The sequence below is a fragment of the Alligator sinensis genome, unplaced genomic scaffold, assembly GCF_000455745.1.
Source record: "Alligator sinensis unplaced genomic scaffold, ASM45574v1 scaffold436_1, whole genome shotgun sequence".
In the NCBI taxonomy this organism is placed as follows: Eukaryota; Metazoa; Chordata; order Crocodylia; family Alligatoridae; genus Alligator; species Alligator sinensis.
In genome coordinates, this window is record NW_005842172.1 from 1,938,024 (window position 1) to 1,964,166 (window position 26,143).

The 26,143-nt window shown below is 43.8% G+C and overlaps 1 long non-coding RNA gene across 5 annotated transcripts in view; it reads left to right on the forward strand.

Moving 5' to 3' along the window:
* Window positions 1-26,143, forward strand: part of LOC112550646 — a 125,065-nt gene that overhangs the window by 90,396 nt on the left and 8,526 nt on the right. For 4 of the 5 annotated variants that reach the window (XR_003094578.1, XR_003094577.1, XR_003094575.1 and 1 more), the window contains one exon: window positions 24,981-25,068. The exons of the other annotated variant lie outside the window; for it this stretch is intronic. This is a non-coding gene — a long non-coding RNA (uncharacterized LOC112550646). The remainder of the gene's footprint in view (window positions 1-24,980; window positions 25,069-26,143) is intronic. 5 annotated transcript variants of the gene reach the window in all.

Here is a 26,143-nt window from a genome sequence, read left to right on the forward strand (position 1 = left end):
ACAAAACATCTGTCATGTTCTAGTTCATTCTAGCGTCTCACCATGTTTTTTGTAGTGTTCCCATTTGGAGCTCATAATCACAGTCACATCCATTCCTGAAATTATTTCCAATCCTGGACGTAGCTTTTTATGTCATTGAGTGGGTAAGTCTTTTGGCAGCCATCACAGATATTTGCTTCTCCCAAAGAACAGAAAATACTTGTTCCTTCTCTGCATGACAGACTTTCACAGCAAAAGAACAGAGTTTTCTCTCTCTCTCTCTCTCTCTCTTTCTCTCTCTCTGTATTGGCTGCAAATTTTGTACCATACAGCACAACATTGGTCAGCTAGTTGCACAAAAAGGTCTACTTCATTGCTGTTAGTGTCATCAGTGCCATAACCAAAAACTTGATTCTCTTTGTTCTTACTAATCTATTCTTATAATATTATGTTGTTTCTTCCTTCCAAACACCCGTCCATTATTATTTCACTGTTATCTTCCAAACTCATAAGACCATATGGGGGTGTCACCTGTATTTGCAAAAACAAACAATTTTTTTCCATCTACTGTACAGTCTCTTGATCCTGCTCATTGAGTTTTAGGATTTCTGTGCCAATCAGATAAAACTTACTTATTATTATAAACAGTTTTTGTTTGGGCTTTTTGAAATTCTAATCTTGATCTTATGTTGACTGAAGAGCTTAACTAGAGTGGAGGTACACTTGGTACATTTTATAACAAACAACTTCACCTTTGAAAACAAAGAAAGCATTGAGTTGATTTGTGCTGAACCACTTAGGAAAAAATGCAGTACCTCACATGCAATACTCATTTCCCTCTGACCTAGAGTTCTCTGAAAAATAGTTCAAATGAATGTGAATATACCACAAGAGAGAAGGAATGTCTTGTAATTGAAACCCATGAATGGAAGGTCATGGAACCTTGATTTTGTTCCTAGCTCTGCCCAAAAGAATGTATCTATATTATGTAAGTCACTGAAGTCAATTTTTTCACATTTGGGGGCCTAATGGGGATCACACAGATCCATGTTTAGTCACTGAAAGAAAACTAACTTGAAATAGGTAGCTCAATCTATTTTTAGGGGGACATTAATCAGGCTATTTTTAATTACAGGAAATCAGGCTAATTTTTACTGTTTTTTATTTGGATTACTGCAGTTATTTTAGAGAGGACCTGATTGTGCTAGGTGTGAACAAACAGAACAAAAAGACAAGCCCCGCCGCAGCAAATTTATAATCTAAGTATAAGACAACAGATGACAGATGGATGCAGTCAAGACAGGGGACTGCAAGGCAAAAGAAATTATACTGATTCTCACAACAGATAGTGGTAGCAGCAAATCATCAAGCTTTTGTAAGGATCATGCAAAGAAGAGACAGAGAATGGAGGGATTCATAGAAAGGCATGATAAAGCTAAAGCAATGCATTCACAAAATGCTCGTTGTGCCAGCATTATGAATGGATAGCCTCAGGGCAAGATTACATTTGTCAAGGCTAGAGAAAAGGATGTTGTAGTTTGAGATGCTAGATGATGAGAGCCTAGATTAGAGTTCTAGCTCCCTGTATGGATAGGAAAAGTTGTATTTTAGATGTGTTATACATAAAAAATCTGCAGGACTTAGATGCAGCCAGGATGCGAGGACTTGTAGTTTGACTCAAATATGATGCTCAGCTTGCAGGCCTGAGTGACAGACAAGATAGATTTTTCACAGTAATCAAAGGATGAAGCGGAAATGTTTTATGGAAGAGAAAGATCTGCTAAAACAAGTTAAGTATGAGACGACAAATTAACAATAGAGCTGGTCCTCTATAAGAGAAGTCTAAGGCAGGCTGATATTTTAGTGTTGGGAGAAGATGATGGGTCTGGGAAAAAGCAGACCCATAAATTAGTGGCATAGAAATGAGATTGTCCAGAGATAAGCTGCAGAAGGAGAAAAGTAGGAGGCCAAGGACAGAGTCTTGAAGGACTTCCAGAGAAAGCTAAAGGAAGCAAAGCGGGTGGGAATGAAGATCCTTTGAAGTAAGCTCTTTGAATGGTGCTTTTGAAAGTTTGTGTTTGTAAGACTCTGGATTGTTATTTAAGTAAGAAGCTATATAAGAACAGATCTACTTGTCTTTTTATATCCACTTTCCCTATTTTAAAGACTTCCATAAAGTAAGTGTAATAATGTACCTTGTCCCTCAAAAACACATTGTAATTCCACCTAGCATTAGGGTAGTTCAAGAGAATCTAACATCACCAATAACAGTTGTAATTTATTAACATCTACTTTTTCTGCCCAAAATGAGAGAAGTGCTAAAAGTAAAGATAAATAAATTACATGTTTTAAAATTATTTCCATAACATAAAGCCCATTAAAGTCAGTGAAAAGCTTCCTATTGATTTAGTAGGTTTCAGATTGGGTCTCATATAACTTTCAAACTTTCAAACTTTCCTTCTAATAACAGCTACAATTTTCCCAGACTAGCTGTAGCATAATACTTTACTGAGTAAGAAGGTTCTCAGGTTTGTACAAGTACTTACCCATGTGCTTGACCAGAATGGGTCCTGTTTTTCATGTAATATGTTTATTTAAATATAAATGCTAATTCAGCAGTAGATTAAGGATCTTCTGTTGAAGCCAAGGAGCAGATAAAAAACCCCTTTCAATTCTAGGTCAATCCTGTTATTGGCATATCAGGTAAAACTAGTTGTGTGGCTGCTCATACATGATTATAAAAACAGCATAATAATAATCCCTTTAAAGCCGGTTTTAAGTACTGGTTAAAATATTTCTAAACAAACACCTATTTAGCAAAATGTATAATACTTGTCTGTCTTAATCATTCACCCATTCATGGTCATAGGATATCACTCTCAACCTCCTGAAATGTCATTGTACTGAAGCTGTACACTTCACATGGTATTCCAAAAGGTGGCAATCTTATACTTCCAGATTAGATGATCTCTTGAACAGCTGAACAGTTCTTAAAAATGTATAAATAGTTTAGGAATGTTTGGATTTATGTCTTTGAGCAAAATTATCTTTTTTTTCACACATTCAGTCCCCCTTCTACTCCTCTCTACATTGAAGCCAAGGATTGTATTTATAGCAAAAATACACTATTTTCCAGATTTGATGACATGGTAGGGTAAAACCTTACAGCAACTATCTCTAGGTTTCAGTCTATGATTTCCTGTCATCTACATTAATGAAGAGTCACTGTTGATGTTATCTGCTCACAATAGACAATGATAAGCCACCAAAACTTGAGCAAATGTATGGAAAGAAAATCACCTAGTTTATTAAATTATTAAAACTATGTTTACAGATTATAGTCTTCCTGTTCATGTTAATGTTATTTAAAAATGGAGGTACATGCCATATAAAGCAACCATACTTTTCTGAATAACTTAATAAATGTATATTTATATCCTCCCCTTCTGTGCATGTGTGTTCATGCTTATGTGAGTTTGAGCATGTATGTGCATGTGTATGTATGTGCTGACACAAAGTCTTTGTCTTAGAGAGAGGTAGATACTAGCTGTGTTAGGCTAAAGTTGGGCAAAAGGCAGGGAAGGGTAGAACCTTACAGACTGATTCAAAGATTTGGGTATAAATCTTTTTCCCATACACAAACATTCTTATATTTCCATCTGTCTCTCCTTTGCTAGCCTAGTTAATTCCCATTTTTCTGGCCTGATCCCTTTGTGTCTTTTGTAACCATTTTCTTCTTTTGTCTTGATTCTCATTGATAGCTTTTACCTGTGGATAGTGAGTAGAGCTGGTCAGGAAAATTGTATGGTACCTTTTTCTATCAGAAAATTCAGTTTCTTTAAAACACTTTGGAGAATTTCATTTTGCAAAAAAATAGACAAAAAAATACTGAGTCTACATGTCCCATCTTAACACTTTTAGACTTAAGCGTTATGAAAATTATTTTTGTTTAAATGTTTTATTGTGTATTATACGGTGTATATTAAAGTGAAATCAAAACAATTTGATTTTTTTTTTTGGTTCAGATGAAACATTCTGACCAAGTTAAAACAAGGAAATTTGGTCTAAATGACATTGTCTTTGTTTTTTTCTTTTGTGGAGAATTTGCAAGCTTCCAGGTTGCATTTTGATTTAAAACAATTATGCTTTTTTGAAGCAGAACTTCTGTCTTCTGTCCTCATTGCTGTAATTTTTTTTTTCTCATGGTTCAGGACAAAATATTTCTGATAGACTAAAAAAGTCATTTCTTATTCGCATTTCTCTAAGTGCTCCAGTGTTCTTTTCTTCCAGGAAGAACAGACAAGGGCAAAACCTTTCCTTTCCCAATGCACTAGAAAGCAGGGCCACACCTGATGGAATTAGTTACTGATCTACTTTCCTATCTCTCTCTCATCTCTACAGGGGTTGGAACTGGACAAGGAATTATGACAGAATCCCTGGTCTGTGCCTGATACTGGACAGCTGTTCACAGTTTGTCACTAAGGACGAAGACAGTTACAAACTACCTTTTAACTGGATTTTCTCCAAGTTAGATCTTTTCTTTTCCCCCTGCTGAGTGTTCTGCTCATTTTGTGCATATTTTTTCTCTCCATGCTTGTTCGTGCTATGTATTTTTAAAAGGCTCTAGTTGTATAGCTTATTTATAGCAGGTTCAGCTATGGCCCTGTTACCATAGTATCGGACTATCTCATAATCTCTAACGGCAGTTATAGTCCCAGCTCCCCTGTGGGGAAAGAAAGTGCTATTACCTGCATCTCATGGATAGGAAACTGACATTTGTACACATGATGGCAGGGCCATGTACACATGACAAAAAGTAATGAGAAATCATTGTTTGTCTAACATAATGACATCCCCGTGTACACGTGCACAATTTTTTCGTGTTAAAATTTATGTGAGCATGGCAACTTAGACTACCTCAGATGTATTTTAGTTTGATATGGGCAAATTGTCTCATTGTGAATAAAAAAATCGTGCATGTCTGGTGGTCACAGAAGGCAGTGGGGACAGTGCACAGGGCACTGGAAGCCCAGGTGGACTTGCGGAAGCTTGGGCTTGGTGGGCTTCCAGCACCCCACGCACTACCCCTGCCACCTTCTCCAGCTGCCAGCACACCTAGCTGCCCTCCTGCTGCTTTCCCACACTGCCCCAGGGGCAATCTAGCCCATTCCTGGGTGGTCCTAGGTGGCAGGAAGGCAGCAGGGCCAGTGCATGGGGTGCTGGAAGCCTGCCAAGCCTGAGCTTCCCTGAGCACACCTGGACTTCCAGTGCCCCATGCACCATTGGATGCTGCCACGGAGGGAAGCACTGCCCCCCCAGGGGCTGCACAGCCTGGTGGCAGCTCATATAAGCAGGCTCTGCCAGTGTAGCAGGGAACCTGCAGAGCCTGCCACTTTAAGGTTTCTAGTTGGCAGTGGAACAGCCAGCAGGTGGGTGCTAGCCTCATCAAGGATAGCACATGACCCTAGGAAGACCCTGGAATTGGTTGAGGGGGCAGAGCAGCTCCATTTTAAGCTAGGCCCTCAGCAAGAGAAACAGCAGTCTGAGTTGAGCAGGCCAGTAGGCAACATCAGGCTGAGCTGCTCCTGGGACATCTTGGAGGTAAGGGCAGGAGCTATGGGGATGGTTTGGAGGCTCCTGGTCCTGGACATAACTTGAAACTGCACCCTGTCAGGGATGGGTGGCCTGGTGGCACTCCATGTGGTGGGGGAGTCCCCAGGAAATGCCAGGCCAGTTACCTCCCTGGGGAAAGGCAAGGAGGGGCACCTTATAACCCCAGCCACTGCCTACGGGTGGGTTACTAACACTGGAAGGGAGTGGGACCAGACAAGCCTGGTGTCAGGGCTGCTTGAGCCCAGTGTCGGGGCCAGGCACAGTGGCAGCCACCTGAGTCTACAAGGGTGAGAGACCTCAATGCAGGGGGTCAGGCACGGCGGCAGCCACCTGAGCCCCACCGTGTGAAAGACCCCAGCAGCCCAGTGAGGGGCCAAGTGTGTAGAGCGGCCCAGTTGAGAGTGGTGAAGATGAGTGGCCCTAATGAGGGGCAGGACAACTGACTTGGGGAAACAGATATATCAGATTGGATAATATGGAAATAGCGGATGTGACAGAAATACTGGAATTGACAATATGGAAATACTGGATGTGACATCAAAACATCTGTGAGGCATGGGGCAGATGTAAGGGGAGGTTGGAGCATGTACTTAGGCCCTTGTTATAAGGAGGTCGAGCAATGGGCAGCCTCCCGCCTTAGAAATAACATTCATATTATTTTCATCAAGGCATAGCAGGCGACTGAGCCCAGGGTTTAGCCCTGAACAGGAGCTAACACTGATACCCGGCCCTAAAAGACCAGCCTGTTACAGCCAGGGGAAAAAAAAACAACATTCATTTTAACAGCATATTGGCACAGATTGAATTGGAGTGGAGGGGAGTGTCCCCAGATGGGAGATGTGAGGTTGAATCCCCCTTGGGCTTTAAACCCAAGTCCCCCACATCCTGGATGAGTGCTCTCACCAGTATGAGAGGTGGGTATCAGATCCCTGTCTCTATCTTGTCCAATCATATTTTAAAAGAGCATGGTCACTACTGAATTTTATGAGAGCCCAACTCTGTCATCGTGGCCTGGGCATCCTCTGAAAACACCTCCCATGCTGACCCTCTTAAGACCTCATCTGCATATAATTTTTTCTTCAAAGAGTCATTAATTAAAACTCCTCATTGGGAAATATTCCATTCCAGGTTTCCTTTGGTCTGGTAAACAGATACTAATGGCTATTTGGCATAGAAAATCTAAGAAAGAAATATGGTAATTCCAGAATGTAAAAAGACTCTGAGATTTGCCCCCTGTGAAAACTTCCTTCTCTCCATCATTGTTGACATTTCAGCTGTTCACACAGCCCCTCTCAAACTTCACTGGAGATGGAGTTTCCATGGGAACTAAAGCATTTGTGCTGATGAGTCTGGAAACAGACAAATAATAATCTCTACTTTTCACCAGTGGGCAAAGATTTACTTCTCTAATGTTTAAAGGAAGGCATTGGAACCTATTGTAATTAAACAAAAAGCTGGAATAAGGCCAGCTCTGCCATAGTATACTTAAATGATACACAATAGCTGAAGTAAAGCTGAAAAACCATATGCATTCCAGTGCTGTTAGTTCTCCAGACTGATACCTAAAAGGAGACTATTGTGCTGAATCCACTAAGCATTCATATGCCAGGTGAAATAGAAGAGGTTCAGTAGTGATTAGGAAGATGGCTGCTGAGTATAAGTCAGAGGCACTGACTGAAGAAGTGGGTGGAGCATGGTGTTTTAGGTGGCAATTTGCTAAGAATTTATTAGGAGCTGCCAGGTGCTATAGCCTATGAGTGATCACAGCATCGGATGAAGTGAGCTTCAGCTCACACAAGCTTGTGTTATATTTATCTATTTTGGTTAGTCTATAAGGTGCAAATCTACCTTGCCTTTTACATTACTTCAGACTAATACAGCTAACTACATCTCTATTACAATGAGACCATGCAAGGGCAATAACTGTTAAAGAACTGTCACTTGAAGATAAATAGCATGGGCTAAAACCTTAGTGAGGTCTAGTGAGACTATTTGGCTGAGTAAGACCAATGGGATTGGCCCCATTTTGCATTATAATTCTGGATCATGTTGTCCTTGCTTGCAGAAAACCTGGAGGAGAGACCAGAAGGATAGGAACTTCATGGAGTTTCATCTAAAGCAGATGTATCAAAGATGCAGCCCATGAACCAGATGCCCATGGAGCGGTATCACTGAGCCTGCAAGGCTTCTGAAGGGATTGCGAATTTGGGGACAGGCTGAGTGGGAGTGGGATCTGCTGCTGAATTCTGGGATACAGAGCTCCATTTGGGTCACATTTTTGTGGCAATGGGTTGAGTGACAGCTGTGGTGATCCCCAGGGCTCCCTGAGCTAATACAGTAGCTGCTGTCATTTGCCCTGTTGCTGGAGGGTACATCTGGATCTGGCCTGTGAGGATGCCGTGGTCCAGATCTGGCCTGGAGAGGGGAGGCCAACTGATTTTGGAACCCCAGCTCTAAAACATCCCTTTCATGGAATCGCAGAACAGGATGGATGTAAGAATGTCTAAGCTAGCTAGACTCCCAATATCTGTGGAGAACACTCCTATTCACTCTTTGTTACCCCCATGAGACAGGAAACCAAACCAAAGGAATTCTGGAAGGGAATATTTTTAATGAAGACTTTTTGAGGAAAAGAGGGTCAACATGGGAGGTGTTTTCAGAGGATGTCTAACCCATACTAACAGAATTAGGCCCTCACAAAATGCAGTAGTGACCATGTTTTTTTCTAAAAGTGATTGGAGGGGGAAGAGAGTGATGTGATGCCTGGCTCCATGACTTCGTTACAGTTCTGATTGTCCTGAAAATGTTGCTGCCATAATCATCACCTACAGGGGACCAAGGAGCTTCATTTCATAAAAGAATTTATTTTTGAAAAACGGTACCCAAAAGCATAAGAAAAATAGAGCCCTGAACTCAGATCTTGGTGGGTAATTGAACAATATGTCTGAAAAGTTTCGCCTTTTTTAAATTTAATTCTATTTAGGGTTTTTTTTTATTTCTTTGTATGATTTCCTAGTATCTGGACAACAGTTTATTTGAATTTATATATAAATACTTTTGGGTTTGCTTTGTCTTTTTGTTTTTTGTAAAAATGGATAGAAAAAGGATGTGTACATAAAATGCAAATTATTTTTTCACAATTAGTCAAAAATAACTAGAGAGTAGAGAAGAGAGAGAGTAACTGTGGGATGGAATAGTATATACTTTTTTATATATTTTATCAAATGTAAATAGGATGCCACTGACTTGAATAGGAAATAAGAAATAGTTACTTTTGTTAACTTAAAGTCAGGCAGAGAAGTCAGGGTAAATTTGCTCCTTTTATAGATTAACTACATCAGAGATATATGTAAGCTTTTATAAACAGAGGGATTCATCCATCCAATGCAGACTGAACATATCAGATGCTGTGAAGGGACTGCAGAAAACTGAGCTGTTAAATAGAAAGTAATGATTAGAATACAGAAGGTAGGAAATGGGGGAGGAAAATGGAGGGGTCACTGCTAAGAGAGGCAAGGCGGGTAGGAGTGAGAAAAACAAAGCAGTTAGCCCTGTCTCTCAATGGTTTTATAAAACCTAATCCAGGTAATGGGATAAGAAGCCACAGTCTCAATTTAGACACCATACTTAACACAGTCCAGACTGTCTGTGGATGATTTCTTGTTTTGTTCTGCATTTTCCATTCTAGTTCATTTTTAAAGTTTTGTTGTCTAAAAACAGCCACTCTGAGGTCAGTGATGGAATGTCCTAGGAAGTTAAAGTGTTCTGCCATAGGCTTGTCTGTTTTTTCTGGTACTAATGTCAGATAGGTTTTCTTTCATTCTTACACATAGGGATTGCCTGGTCTGTCCAAAGTAAAAAGAAGATGTGCACTGTAAGCAGGTGATGTTGTATATGACATTGGTAGAGGTGCAGGTAGTTGTTATAATCTGTTTTTTAGTCCAGTGAAGGAAATCACATTTATGTCACTTATTAATCTGTGGCTTCTAACAAACATTCAGTTACAGCATTTAAAAAATAAAATGGGTTATTCACTACTTTTTGCTGAGATGTGGGGAAGGAAGAACTAAGCAAGATATAGGATTGTTGTAAATATATTTATTTAGAAACAATGATTTCAAGATACTTCTTTCTGCGTAGAAAGATAATTAATTTTTCAGCTATTTATATAAGAATCTCATTCAGTCATGAGAAGCATTAAATAAATCCAAGGATAAATGTAAAAGCAAGGACAGAAATCAAGGAAACATAGGAAGGGAATACCCAGCTCAGGTAAATGGCAGCAAACTCTCAGTCTTTCTGAAGAACTTTATCAGCTCTGAAGAACTTGATCATAATTCTCTAAGTGCCTCTAAGTAAGGCAATAGTTTTAGGTGTTTCAGGGGATCTATCTTTCATAAGCATTCAGCTGGCTGGGGGATTGTTTGCTCTGTCTCTTTATACCTTTTTATATACTCTCCCTTACATTTAAAATAGTTTCCCACTTCCTTGCAGCAAGCACTCTCCCTTTGTTCCATCAGATCTCCACAGAAATCTTTTGTTGTATTCTTGGGGTAGTTTCTTTGCATCTAAACCAATGGTGCTCAAACTTTTGGCCTTGCCAGGCGGATGAGTGGCATGGGGCTAGTCTGAGTGCCAGAATCAGGCTCCACACAGCCAGATCTATCCCCCACGTGCTGCAACCAGGGTCTATACTGCTCCTGTGTTCCAGGACTGGGCCCTGCATGCTGGGATAGGGGCCTGGGGCTCCATGCTGCCTCCAGGCAGCCCTGCACACCAGGATCAGGCCCTGTACCACCCTCACACCCAATTCAGCATGTAGAAACATGCTATCCAGCCTGCAGGGCTTCCCACGGGTCCAGAAATTTGGAGGCAAGGGAGCAGTACCACAGATTGGATGACACAACATTGGGTGCTGGATCTGGCACGTGGGCTAGGGATTGAGCACCCCTAGTCTAAGTTACTGTCACTTGCATCATACTTATCCATAGCAAGGAATCCGGACCAAATTCTCTGTTGCCATGATGCACTGAGTTCACTGAAATCACATCCACAGAGAAAATGGCCTCTCACTTCTTCTGTGTTTTATGAAGTGCATAAATTATTTAATTAGCATAAATATAAATAAAACACTGAGCCCAAGGCCAATATCTTCAATCCATTACTGTTAGCTTCTAAGCTATACTGTTTTGTGAAGCATGTATTGTATCTCTGACAGCAGATGGAGGACAAGGTGACTCTAGTAGATGAATATTGTCACTTCTGAATCATAAAAATCAATGTTATACCTCTGGAGAAGGAAGTGTCTGGGACTGCCTCATTTGAAAGGTCTGGATGGTGAGGTAACAGAAAGATATGTGTAGAAAGATATTAAAAACTAATCAGATAAATGGGTGTCAGAAATTGTGGACATTCTGAGCATCCAGCAGAGGATAGTCAACAAAGAAGGGGGCTAATACAGTTAACATTTTAACTCAGGGTGCCCAAGTAAGTCAAAGAAGGCTTGTTTCCTGCACAGTTAAACAAAACCACGGATTTATTAACTATAGCAGGCTGGCTGGCAGAAGCTTACAGCAGCCTGCACATTCCTGACTGTAGGAACCTGCAGGGTGGCAAGGACTACAGTCCAGCTGTGAGCAGCAAAACCTGATTACAGGCTGCCTAGGGAATGGAACCAGCTAAGGGAGATAAGTAGCTGGTATCCAGCAGCCTAAAGGGCTCACAGGGAAGGGAGCCAGAGTTAGTCAGGAGGACAGGGAGGGGGAGGTCAAGGTCAAGATCGAGATCAGAAGTAACAGTACCACATGTGGGGAACTGAGACAGAGACAACCTGGGAAGCAAGCCCACAGTGCGAGGATCACAACAGGGAGCTGAAGACACCTTCCCAGAAGCTAATCTGGACTGTGAGTGTGCCTTGTTTGAACTGTGCTAAGTTGCATGTATTGCATACTGACCTGTGGTTTAGAGGTTTCCTGTGAGGCAGTGAGTCCAGGAAATAAAAAACTGTATATAGTTGAAGGACTGCCTGAGTTGAGTGATTTCCTTAACCCACTACATGAACCATGAGGGGTGAGTACCACAGAGTGTTTCTAATTCCTCAAAAATGTCTTGCTCATGTGGGTAGATTTGCCTATCCATGCCATGCTGGTGTGACTTCGTCCTACATATTTCATATTTATAAAATATGTCCCGTTTTGTCATGCACTAAAGCTTTCTCCATGATAGCTGGAGATAGCACAGCTGATGTCATGCCCCAAGAGGAGTGGCTTGTTCACATGAGAAACCTATGCTTAGATGTAAATGTAAGATGTGATATTTTAAGAAACTTAATTAGACCAGTTTATGGCGGTGATTAGGATTCTCTTGTATCAGTTATTGAAGGAAAGGATCTACTGAACCTTGATCATTTTACAATCTGTTACAATTACATATATGTGCCTGCTTCCACAGAGATGAAGTGTCAATTCTTGGTTATACATTTAGGCTTATTGTGTTTTACTTTTTGATTTTTATTAAAAATACAAAGCCAAGGATATAGAATTTTGGAGGTCACTGCAGGGAAGTCCCTAAGTATTGCAACATGTTTGTAAAACTTACCTCAGTACCCTGTATTTAGACATGAAACACTGAGTTAATTTTTTTGAAGAGCTGTCAGAACCTCATGAAAGGTAGAGGCAGGAAGATGGAATTGTTCTGATGTCATTTTCAGATGCCTGTGTCGCAGAGCACTTAGGTGCCCTGCTTCTTTAGAGAGTGGAAACTGCTAGGCAAAGAGCCCTAGCAGTGAGTGGGGAGCCCCCAGTTGCTGGTTACCAGGGCAACCAGAGTGAGCTAGTGGACCACACCTGCTGGAGGTCAGCTGACCAGAAGGGCCAGGGCCTGGCTCACATATAAACCCCAGGGCTGAGGCCAGGATGGCCGTTCCTTGCCAGCAGCCAAGGAGGAAGGAGCTCTCCCGGAGCAACCAAAGGGGAGAGGCCTGACTGCAGAAGCAGCTTTTGACACTGTTGAGGAACAGAATATTCCCTGATATGGTTTGAATGATGTTATAGCCAGACAGCTTGAATTTATGTTGCAGCCCAGGGGCTTGTGTTTTGTTTACTGCTGTATAAGACCGGTGGTTTGGATGAGGCTATTAGGGGATAGAGGAGGCCTCATAGGGGACCCATGGCAGTGTGGGGACCCCAGCACCGGGGAGGGCGTGGCATTTGGGGTGCATGGACCTCAGTGCCAGGGAGGGCGCAGCATTTGGGGGTGTACCAACCCCAGTGCCAGGGAGGGTGCAGCATTTGGGGGTGCACTGACCCCAGTGCCAGGGAGGGCGCAGCATTTGCGGTGCACTGACCACAGCGTAAGAGAGGGTGCAGCACTTTACAGGGCCCTGGAGAGCACGAGCGCCAGTGAAGGCGCAGAGTGAGACAGGGCTGCGGAGAGCCCAGGGAGGATCAGGGGGCCAAATTATAACAAGGCCCAGGCCTAACAATGTCAGTTCCATCTGCAAGGCTTGGGGCGTGGTAAAGGAGTGGTTGGAGTCACGCATAGCCCATAAGGCGAGGGTGCCCTGAAACACCCATTGTGACATCCGTCCTGGAGCGGGACCCACCAGGGGTCTGGGGACCCACGGGGTCCTGGGAATCAATCTCAACCGTGTCCAAGAGGACTTAGAGGCAGCTTCCCTATCAATTGTTCGATCAAAGACGTGGCAGACAAGAATCAAGGGTGCCCATTGGGCCAACTTGGCATGGTAAAGGGGCCTTGGGAAGATCACGGCCATCCTACAGGACTCCATCCCATGACAGCCTGACAAGAAGGAAACTTGCAAGTTATATAGAACAAAGGAGAAATGCAATGCAAAGGCAACAAGGTACATTCCTTGTTTCTCTTTCTAGCTACATGTGGCAGGTTGAAATTTGTGTCACTGAGATAAACCTTTGATAAGGAAGCTAGAGTTTGGCAACAAATGGGACTGTGGCCATTAATGTGTCTATTGTAACAAAAACATGTATTTTTTTGGAGATGTGGAGCCTGTAAAAAATAAAACTGAAATCCTGGGGGTGGATGACAGCGAGAGGGAGGAAACAGACACTTCGTTCTGAATTTGATTTGATGACATTCACAGAGTTTGGATCTAACAGTGTTAGAATAAAGTGATGATGTGTCTGAGGAAGTATTTCCCATCTGTATTATAATGCAAGTGACTCTGAAAATATTTATTCCCCTTTTGTACACAACCTACATATTCTAGAGTACATGCAGAGTACATCCAAAACCTGCATGATTGTATAAGCCATGAGTAACAGTGTATATGAAAAGAGGTACAATATGCAGGTTCCTCCTTCAAATAAGTTCTTTGAGGTTAAGCATGACTGAGTTAGTTTCTGTAAGAGGAAAGGAATGTTGGAACAAAAGGTTCCAGGGCAGTTGGCAAGTCAGAGAGAAGAAAAAGCAGCAGGAAGAAATGATGGTAAGTTTAAAGCATGTAGGAAACATACACAGTTGTATACATTAGGGAACGATGGCTTTTTGGCATACTCTGCTCTAGTATCAATTAGATCCGACGCCCACAAACATCGATGGGAGCTTTGCCATCAACTTACACAGCAGGGGGATCGGACTCACAGGAAGTAGGTAGAGGCTCAGTCAGTCAGTTGGTGTAACTCGGTATAGCATTGTTAGACGGTGAAGCTATGCTGATTTATAGCTGCTCTGGTATGTGAGGCCAAATTTTGCTCTTAGAAATTCAGTTGTGACTAACACCAAACAGTCTGGAAGTAAACTACTCTAGACTGTTTTAGAGTGCTAGTGAGCGGGGAATTTTGTTTTTGTACTAAAAACATTAAAGGGCCAGAACATACCTAACTTTTTAGCAGATGCCTGGTGGGGCAGGAGAGAGTCGTATCCTCCATTGTTCTGCCAAGGCAAAACAACAGTCCTTGCACTCAAGGGAGCATGGATTGGATTCTGCTCCCTCTTCCTCTTTGCAGGAGCAAAGAATCCCACAGAATGGGGTCACTGTGCAGTGAGCATCAGCTCTACCCTTCAAAGCATATAATAGTGATATTTAGTATGAGTTACAATTGGCACAGTAGTGGAGTAGGAAACAGAAGGAAGTTCCTGTTGTCACCAACTCTAAAGGAAGTTATGCTTCTTTTTGGTTTTTGTGGAGATTTTGCCACTTCCCTGTAGCTAATCACCAAGATACACCAAGCGCTTAAACCTGTTGATCTAGATTTGAGCTTGTATCTGTTTCCTAATCAACCAGCTGCAAAGAGGAACTGTTAAGACAGCACTGAAGACTGAGGTGTAGATTTGATACTGTCCTTTGTTTATAAAGATGCAAGTGTGGCTAAAGGTGTGCAATATATACCTGAGGTTAGCACTAATGCTGTAACGTTCTATTGTCTTTGTTATAATATGCAAAATTAGCAACCAAAAATTCTAAGCGTGTGTGTAAATATGACATGGCCTACTGTGCAAGAATTTTGCTTTATTAGAAAATGTTGCTTTGCATCATTTGCTCAATTATTTTGTATATTTCACTTCAAGTAAATTAGAATAAAACAGAAATACCCCTGAACATACCACAAACAAATGCTGACCAGAGACAAAAGAAATGTATATTTTTTCTAAGTATGTTCAAATTCCTTATACATATTTCTATAGTGTCTTCTAGCTCTATAATCATCCTTGTGCCTGTTCCTTTCTCAAGTCCTTGTGAGACAACATTTAGCAGAATTTACAGATTTGTTGAAATCTGACAGGACCACACCATGAGTGCTTCTACTGTGTCTTTGAATTTGCAACCCCTTGGGCTGTCAACTGTGTACCTTGGCACCCACAGCACCCCAACTCCGTTATGGCTGTGAATGAGGGTATCTGGGCCCTATGGATTAGATGTTTCAAGTTATGCAAGCTCCTTATTTATTTTAATTAAACCTTCAGTCCTTGTGATTCCTTTACTACTTTTCTTATCTGATGTTCAGCTAGCACAATAAAGTCTGTATAGCAGGTGGCTTTTTTTAAGTTTCTTGCACAGATAGATGAATCGGGTATCATAGAATGCACCACTCCTTCTCGAGATAAAACCTGAGTTCCCCACATAAACAGTCTTATCATTCTTCCATTTACTTTGACAGTGACATATCTGTTGTGCAAAATACCCAGCACACTTCTTTGTGCTATAATAATAATAATAGTGAGTAGAAAACTGAGAAGTAGGACCAGAACCAAGTTTTCCAAGATTACTATTTTGAGGTCAGGATGGTGAGAATCTTGCTTCACCTTTCTGAAGGAATCCATGTTATCTGAATAATCATGCATTCTATGGCAGAGAAGAGGTGGTTTTACCTCAAGGTCTAGAGGCATGGCATATTTATAAAGGAATAAATTGGCTTTATAGCAAGCGTGTGAAACTTGACCAGCACCCCAGACCTGATATGGGCTATGGGGCTCCACATTGGCTGGATTGGGACCCAGTGGTGGCAGGTAAGCAGCAGTATTGATTAATGCAGCCTTTATCCATACCCCGTGTGTCTCCATACCCAGGAATTCAATGGTAGGCCCCACCCCTAAGGTCCTGGCCCCTCAGGGACCCCAGCAGATGGTACGACTCTGCAGGTTAGCTCTGGCCCATGTGATACATCTTTGATACCACTGCTACTTCTGAGGAGACACATGACATGCAAACTTATACCTGTGTAAATTGTTCAATTCTGGGGTAAAGTTACTTCTTAGACCAGGGCCAGGCAATTATTTTGGCTGGAGGCCCAGTTAATGAATTTTGGTGAGCTGTCAAGGGCTGCAAGAGTAGCCCTGGCCCTTGACAGGTGCCCCGCCCCCTGGTTGCCATCTTGGGACTGGAAGTCCCACTCCCTAACCCCTGACCTTTGCCACCAGAAGTCCTTCCCCTTGCCCCCAGAAGTACTTCTTTTGGGAAGGGGGTTTGCCATCTTGGAACTTGAAAAAACGCCAAATTATATATTAAAAATTAAACATCCACCATAACATATTTTAATTTTATTTAAAAAAACATAACTTTTGTCTTGATTTGTGTGTGTTTGCATTGTGTATACAGAAGTGATTGCATAAAATCTCAAAATGAAGTCTTACTTTTGTATATTGTGGGTGTGCAGAGGGATGTTGGGGGGTATGGGTGGGTGGGTATGGGATCTGTGGGGGGAGCTGTGTATGTGGGATGCAGGGGAGGGCGTAAGGGTATATGTGGCAGCTCCTTCCAGATGCTGCTGCCACCACCACTGGCCCCAGCCCCACAGTACCAGTAGGGACCTGAGTGCACAGCCCCACCCCAACCTGCCCCGTGCCTGCTCTGGACTTGCCTGTGCTGAGCCGTGGCAGTGGCCAGACAGAAGCTGTTGCTCAGTGCGGGGGACAAAGTGGTCTCTCCCCCTCACCGCTGCTGGGCCCTTCCTACTGCAGCTGCCCAGAGCCCATGCCAGGCTGCCCTGTGTCTTTGCTGCCATCACCACCACCTCTGGGCTGCACAGCAGGGCAGTGGTAGCAGCGCAGAGCAGCCACAGGGCAGCCCAGCATGGGCTCTTGGTAGCTGCAGCAGGAAGGGCCCAGAAGCAGCAAAGGGGAGGGGTCACTTTTCTCCTGTGCTGAGGAACAACTTCTGCTTGGCTGCCACTGCTGAGCCTGGGCAGGTGAGTCTGGAGCAGGTGCAGGGTGGGCTGGGTCAGAGCTGTGTGTGCAGGTCCCCACCAGTACCATTGGCTGGGGACAGAGGTGTCAGTAGCTGGAAGGAACTGCCACCACCTGGGCTGCCTAGAAAGGCAGTCCAGCCACGGAGCCACCCCAACCCCACTGTGTAGTTAAGGGGCGGGAGGACCTGCCATGGCCAGATGCTGGCTGGCCCTGGTGGGACCGAGGGACCCACTGCAGTGGGTCAGTGGCTGACCCAGTGCTCAGCCAAAACCTTTAACTATATTAGGATAATTTCTATGTGGTTGGTCGTTCTGGCCTAGTGCCCATTATCTGCCAGAGCTAAGCAATAAATGTCATTTATCCAAACAAAGCAATCTGGTGCAAGCCAGATCAGATAAATGGGTTTGTATTTTGTCAGGAAAACTATTTTAACAGGAAAACATACAGGGCCAAATCCTGATACTCTGAACGCTTGCAATTCCCTCTCATTTTGATGAAGGTGTACATTCTCCCTCTCCCTCAACATGTGACATATAAGGAACTTAAAAAGCTTAATTGCTGTGGAAAAAACAGGTGCTAACTACTCTTTGTCTTCATAAGTAAAAAGTGGTTAAGAATATCAGGGCTTGTTTCTAGAAGTGCTCATGCACATACATGTCATCACTTATATGAGTCATCCCTTAAAAGTCAAAGAGGTTATTTGTATTAGAAAATGCAGTTGCAGGTCATAAAAAGGTAGTGTGGTTTCACTTTGCAATTTCTGTGTGTAATGTTCTTCCTGCATCCAGAAGTGCGGCGTGGAAAGAGAGATGCTCTGAATTGTAGAGAATGGTTCATTCACCTATTTCTAGAAGCTGGACTGGATCTATTATAGCCCGGTTTCACTCAGCAGACTCAGAGGAATGTACAAAAGTGGCAATGTCTCTGTTTCATGCAGTAATCGTATTTCCCTTACAATGTCCCCTTCTTCTCTTCCACCCTCAAACTACTCAGAATTCTTTTCTGAGTTTATGTTCTGCAACCAAAATACTGGATATCTGCTGAATGTCTTATTTTAGGCACTCCATTTATCAGCTCCACAAAAGCTGTTAAGAAAAGTGTTTGGGGTATCTGAGAACAGTGGAAACTGCTTCAGACAGCAACCAAAAGGGCTCGCTCACAAGTTTTTAAGCCTCCTTGACACAACAACCATGCATATTTTAACAATGTTTCTTTCCCTTGCTCCTAGCAGACTAAACTTCTAAATTAACGTTCAAATAATCCAGTGCTGTTTAGAGCTAGCATTTCCCATTTAAGCCATTGCTGACTGTGGATGCATTGTCTCAGCAAAACAGGTTTACATACCTAATTGTTAAAAACTATGGGCCAGGCTCTTTTGCACACTGAATCTAGTGAAACTTCTTGATAATTCACTGCTTTCAATCACTTTGCACTGATGTAAAAAAGCAAACTTGAAAGAGTCAATGAAGTTTTACCTTTGCAAGGACTCCAGGATTTAATCAAATGTCCTCTCTTTTCTGAGTGGAGTTTCTCTTCTTGTGACAGACTTCTGTCCTCAAACTCGATATGGTAACTCACCATTCATCCCTTTACAAATGCACTCTGTTCTGACTTCACAGCTGATTATTCAGGATAACAAACAACATCCATGAACTATAAATAAAAAATGGGCTCGGGACCTGTTTTAAATGGAGTCAGTCCAGGATGTGTACATGTTCACTGTCTGTGTCCAGTCTGAGGCTGGGTTTCAGTATCTGAATGCAGGCTCCCAAGATTTTCATCTGTTTTCCTACTTCTCAGATAGACCCCTCTGAGATCTCACCAGTTCCTAATTACCTGTTCAGTCCATTTCACACCTTCCCTCTGAATGGTCAGTTTTGGGAGCCCAGTGCACTTTCATTTACAATTAGGATTTAACTCTGTGTTCTTTCTGCCCATGCAATTCAGGCCATGGAAGGTGCTGATGATGGGATTGCCTAAGGAAAGAGGCAGACTGGCTCACTACTAATTGCCAAGACTGCAGAGATTTGAAAAATAGGGATAAATGTTTAGGTTCAAAGTGCAAAATTAAGAAGAGAAGCAGACTGGAGAAACAAAAAAATCCCAGACTCTCTTCCATCCTGCACCATCTTTCTTCAGTGCCGTTCAGACCTCCTTTGGACATCTGACAACTCGGCTGGTGTTTGTAGTGAACAATTATCACAATTTAAAAATAGAAGAATACTAAGCATAAGCTTAGCAGGGCTAGTAAGGTAATGGTATGGTAACAGTAGGCAGTAGTATATGTGTCTACAGCTTTGTGTGGAGTACAAGAACTGCACAGAACTTACTGCATGGAGTAATATTGCTCAGTTGAGCCTCTATTAAACTTCCTTTTCCCCTCTTGTTTTCAAAGGCTTAGGGCATATCCTTCTAATTAGCTGGAGGGTACCATGGCTGGACTGCTGGCCAAAGCACAGTAGCTTACTGTTATCTAGTGCTATCTTCAGTATCCATTTATTCTTTGAACTTGCTATAGGCAGACAAGGTTCTTTGGGTAAACATGGTATCTTTTATTAGACCAACTAAATATTTTGAAAAATTGTTCTTTGCAAGCTTTCAGGCACAAATGCCCTTCTTCAGGCATAGGAAGAGTCTGCTGGTGTTTTGTGTTCTCCTCGATGGAATAGGAGACAATGGGAGACAATGGGTGTGAGATGTGACTGACACAGGTAGTTGTGGGCGGAAGGGGGAATGTTGACTTGGTGATAGAATGGAGGTGGTAAAAGGTAGAGAGGTTACCTGGGGTTATGAGATGGCAGGCAGGTTATAATATGCCATAAATCCAATATCTATATTTAGTCCATGAGTTTTTATATCCAGTAGATTTATGAAGTGAAGTTCATAGGCTCAGCTATGAAAGGCTTTTTGTAAATTCCCTTTGAGGATCAGAACTGAGAGGTTGGAGAGAAAGTGGTTGTTTTGTGAGAAGTGTGCACCCACAGGTAATTGGATATTTTTGTCTTTGATAGATTTTTGGTGCACGGCTCTGACCAGCACTGCACATGAGGACAAGAAGCACAGCCAGGCCAGCCTGCCTCTATTGTGCGGGGCTCCCCATGCAGTACATGCAGCTCCCAGCACTCGCATACCACCAGGGGAAGCCCCACATGATGGAGCCAGCTGCCTTTCCTACCCCCTGCCATGCAGGTCTCAGGACTGCTGGAAGTGGAAGGGAGCCCTGCCCCTGCCCCTGCCCCCTGGTTCCCAGCAGAGTCCTGAGACCTGCACGGCAGTGGGCAGGGAAGGCAGTCTGCTCCATCACACAGGGCTTCCCTTGGTGGTGCATGAGTGCTGGAAGCTGTATGTGTGCTGCGCACAGCCCCGCATGATAAGAGGCAGGCTGGCTGGGCTGTGCTCCTTGCCACCATGTGCAGTGCTGCCTGGAGCCATGCACTGCTAGACAGTAGTGCCTGCTTGGGCCCTGAGCTCCTGCTGCCTTCTGCTGTTGTTGCTGCTGGCAGCAGAGGCTATGTGACATGGCCGGGGGGAGTGTGTGTGGTGGTCCCTGTACCCCTCCACACATACCCTACCCAGCTGAGTTCTGTGCTCCTGTTGGCTCCCTTGGCACGGGCTCCATGCTGCCACCAGCCCCATGCTCCACGTTCCCGCCCAGCTGCAGCTCCCCTTCCCCCCAACCCCACTTCCTCCACTTCCCTAACTGTGGCCCCAAGCAAGCAGGACACGGGCGAAGCCAAGCAGGTCCCCGGCAGCAGTGGCAGCAGCAACCCCACCCAGAAGCTGCATGCTGGCTGGGCCAGGCCCTTCCAGACACAAGGGTGGGAGTGAGGAACATGGGCTGGGCAGGGTACAATTCACCTGTGGACACCCATGGGCCAGATGAAATTGCATGGTGGGCTGGATGTGACCCATGGGCCATATTTTGCCTGCCTCTTATCTGTTTTTGCTGTTTTGGGCAGCGGGTGGAACACTAGCCCAAGAGGTACTTTGCCCAAGAGGTACACCTGCCCAAGAGGTACTTTGCATTGCCAACAGTGTCTTTCTGTTACATCTAATCCTTCCTGATCAGGCTTCATGTCAGTCCTCTTATTTTCATTTTCAAAACTCCCTTCCTATTACTGAGAAAAGAGAAGAATATGGTATTTTGGGTTCCTTCTTCCTTTATTTGTCCTTTAGTATCCCCATTCACCTATGGATAGTCAAGGGATTTACTAGAACTTTCGATCAAGCCTATGTAGAGAAGGAAACACTTGGCTTTATTATCTCTCTGGCTTTAGAAGCAACAGCCTTCTTCCAGCACGCTCAATCCCCTTTTTAGTGATCTCTATTATAGCAACAGGAAAAACAAGTAAAATGAAACACTTTAAAGTAAAGGTCAGGGTTTTTTGTTCCTCCTGTACTTTCATTGCTTCCCTGGTCTCAAATTAAATGTGGTGTTGGCAACCCTGTGTCAATCTGTTCCTTCTATCCACCACCCTCCTCCACACCTAGATGTTACTTGTTCTGTTCCATTGTGGCATGATGTTAATTTACCACTGGGTGTGTAGGATATAATCTAGTCCAGATACTTGATCCTGCTTCTCTTCTTGAAGTCCTCAGGTCTTGTGTCCTTTCTCACCCCTTAACACAGGGGTGTCAAATATACAGCCCATGAGCTATATCCAGCCTGTGGGGCACTATTATTTAGCCCCTGGTGCTGCCAGCAGACCCATAGGCAGCATGTGAGGTGTGCCAGATGGCCCCATGTGTTGCATACAGTATCCACTCTGGCCACCCTGGAATCGTGCTCTGCTCCATACTTGGCCAGGATGGAGCCGCAGATGGGCATGGAGCAGCATATGGAAGTGGGATGGGTGGGCAGGGGTTCTGCATCGGTTCTGTGGGCAGGGGTGTGTGGGGAGCAGATTGCAACTGTTGTTGCCTCTCTCACTGCCATGATCCCAGGGTCTCTGTGGAGACTGTGCAGGACCCCCGTGGGCAGGGTGTGCAGCCAGGCGGATGGGATGGGGCCGCTTAGGGAGTTTTGGTAAGCTGTTGTGAGGGGTGGGTGCTGACCTGGCCTGCTACAGCTCACCAGAACTCCCTATGTGGCCCACAGGCCCAAATAATTGCCCACACCTGGCCAAAGTCCTCTCCCATGGTCCAAACTCTTCCTTGTAAAAGCCTACTCCTTAAAAAGGATTAGCTCTGAATAGTGGTCTCCCAAAATGAGAGTTTGTACAATTCTTTAATGTAAAGCAGGTATTTTTTCCTCCTTGCCAGGAAAGCCTAATTCCTTCTACCATTTCCAGTAACAGGCATACATCTATTCCAGCATAGTAACTAAAGACACCCTTTTCAGAACTTTCCATATGTTTTTTTTCCTCCAGATGACTGAAATTTTCATTTTTATCCCAATTTGCACCTAATCATCAGTTCAAGGCAATTCTTGCTGAAGTAACAGGGGATCTTCTGCTGGTGCTCCTTAGATTAATGCATGTGTCATTTTGCAGTCAGGTGCTTACAGCTATAAAAATAGATCCAATATACATAATCTCTGGGTTCCAGTTAGTGTTCCATCTCAAAGCAAAATACTTGGCTCAAGCCCACTCCTATTTCACTTTTAGACATTTTAGGACTGAAGACTGATCACCTTCAATACCACACCTTTCCTTTTCAGTGTGATAGCAGACTGTCTCAGAAGCTGGAAACTAGTTCCCCCTTTTTCTGTACTTCCCCTTCTGCTCGCCCTTTCCCCTCAACCCCCCGCCTCGACTAAAATCTAACTGGGTAATAAAACAAAAAGAAAGTAATTAAATATGCAAGAGCCATGGTAAGCTCCACAGTCTCACTGTTCATTGGTTGGTTTCCTGGGGTGTGTGCGGGCCGGGAGCGATCCGCGGCCCTTTTGCGCATGCGGGCTGTGGCCAGCAGCCCGGGCACGCGGGGTCGGAGAGAACGGGCGACACGCTAGAATTAGGCACGGACGCTTAATGGTTGATTTAAAGATTATTTACTTACACCGAAGATGGTCGCGGTGTAGGCTGGACAGTTTTCCAGGCACAGCTCCGATTAAATCCTCGTTTGAGGACTATGACAAGCTTGCTCTCTCCCACGGAGCTGTTGAAGCTCCATGGGTCCGTTTATTCACTCACACGAAGTTTGCTAGGCTCCGTGGGTCCGTTTATTCACTCACAATTCACTCACACAAAGTTTGCTAGGCTCCGTGGGTCCTTTTGCGCGCAGGGAAAGGGATACGTCTAGGAATTAATTGGCGATGGGGAGAGGCTAGAGGCTGATCAGACCTCTGTTGCCTGCTTGAAATACGCTGGGTCCAATAGGCTCCACAGCGCTTAGAGTGCTTCACAAAACGTGAAGCCCTCCTCTTGCTCTTTTTCTCTCTCCAGATGGTTGTGGAGTCCTCCAACTTGGGCGGAAACCACTCAAGCCTCTTATACGGCTAGCAAGCCAATCACTAGCCGCCACGTGTGAATAATTTAACACAAGCCAATAATGGGGCTCGAATTATAATACAAATGGCGGGAACTCTTTGCACCAAGCATTTCTTAGATGCAAAAAGAAATGCACCATGCAAAGAAAGCTACAAATTGGCGGGAAATTCTCCCTTGCACCGGGGTTCTCCTATACAGCAGAAAACTCCACCGTGCAAAGAAGCTGCAATTTAGCGGGAAAATAATTTAGCAGTGCCAAAGCACACACAAAACAAAAATCACAACTTTGGGTTGTGACAGGGTGCTCATAGACAGTCTAGTTATAAGTGAGATCCCACCTAAGCATCATGCCCAAACAGGGCCAGCCTACAATTTTTTGAGACTCCCAGCAAGCTATAGTTTTGGGGCCCCCTAATCCACTGAAAAATCAAAATTACAGTTAATTATGGTATAAACTCACTGAAATAAAATAGTCAGGGCCGGGCTGCATGCATGTGGGCTGCACTGCGAGGGGTGCAGGGTGGGGACAGCATGTGCTGGGGATGCCTGGATTCTCTCCGTGGGGCCAGGGTGGGAGCAGAGCTGGGAACACCTCCCCCGATGGCTGGGAAGGGGCACCCTGCCTGCATTGAGTCCTTTAAACATGGTGCAGGCAGCAGGGGGCGAGCAGGGCATGGCCCCTTGAAGCCACAGGTTCTGCAGGATAGGGCAGGCTGGCCCTGCTTCTAAATCCTGTAAAATCTGTGGTTGTATCGAGTAAGTACAGGGCTCCCTTGAGCTTGTACAGTATACTTTTTGCCATGGATTGCTCCAGTCTGTCAGGCTAAAAACAGATATGGCATTTGAGGCAGCTCTGAGTCAAAACCTGGGATAAAAAAAGAGTGGCACGGACCTTTACACATGTAGCTGGTCCTTAGCATGAAAGGTATTTAACTCAAATTAGTTGCTGTTGGCCCAGGACAAAGTATCATGGGTTAAAAACAGAGGTCATGTTTATCCTGGGTCTGACTGTCCCAGACTTTAGTCTGCACCAACACAGGCATGGGGCAGTCTTTTACATGGGTAGCTTGAATGACAGTTGTCTCTAATCAGCCCAAATAGTCCCTGGGAAAAAAAGTTTTATCTCGTCATAGACTTCACAGGTACTTAAAGTGGGACAACGAGCTTGTACCTCTGTAGGATCCCAGGATAACCTTTTTTTTTAGCCTCAGTGTTGGCTCTGGCCAGTATGCTAGTTTTCACATAATCTGCTGTCATCATGTAACTTGGTCTATTTTATCGTACTACTTCTAGCTCCAGTCTGGTCCACTGATGTTACCCAATCAGATCAGCTCTGCTCACACCTGCATAATGCTGGCATGTTGGATCTCCTCCCAGTGAAGTACAAAGATTTATATTTTGGGCCTTTTACTGGACTAAAAATCCAGAGGGAAATGAGAATTCGGTAGGATCCTAGCTCTCACTTGTTCATCCTGATGTTAATGAGTTTCACAGTTTCATAGTTTTAGGGTCGGAAGGGACCTAATAGATCTTCTAGCCCGACCCCCCGCCAGGGCGGGAGAACAACAAAAGAACCCTAAAAACAAAAAAACGGGACTCAAATGAATCCAGCCAGAGTTAATTGCAGCATTAATCAGCTATCCAAGCGTATCTACTTTCTCTACTTTTGTATGTTCCTGACCTCTTCCAAATATGGCCACATAGCTAATTGAATCCCATCATTCATATAGAAAATATTTTTCTAATCTAACTTTAAAATCTTAACAAAACTACAGTAAAAAAAAAAGAAATTGGGCAATAAGCCTGCCACAAGCTATTTTTTTCTCCCTTTCTTCCTATAGGGGGAGCCAGAGAGCTTCTCTTCAAGTCTCTTAACTCTCTTTATGTTAACTCACATTTCTATTGTTTCTGGAATGTGTCAGACCTGATCCTGTGATGACTGGAGTTAAGTATTGGTGCTCTGATTTTGAAAGTAGTGTGCAGGCCTTTCTTTTCAGTCCCACTTGTTGTATGTATTTTAAGGCCTGTGCAAAGCAGTCCATCTTAGAAGCAAGTTATCATATTTTGTTTTGTTTTGATATTTTTATTTGATGAGCTGTACAGATGGAAGAGATCACAAATAACCTGTTGGGCACAAAGTACCCTTCCTTAAATCTGGTAGAGAAGCAGAAGCAGCCTAACCTAAATACAAGATAAAACAACGACTTCTCTCATCTCTAATGTGCAAATAATAAATAGTGCTTAAGGAAATGGAAGAGGGCCATAAAAATGCAGAATAAAGACAAGCTAACAGAAGTAGCAGTAAAAAAAAAAGTGAGGGGCAATTGAAGCAGATAAACTAATAAGATAAATTGTGCACCTCAAGCCCTACTACAGCTTGGGTCTCAAAGCCCAGTGCACAGCAGCAGCTCCCTCACACCATGCACAGATGGGGGGGGGGGGGGCGGCAGCCGGCC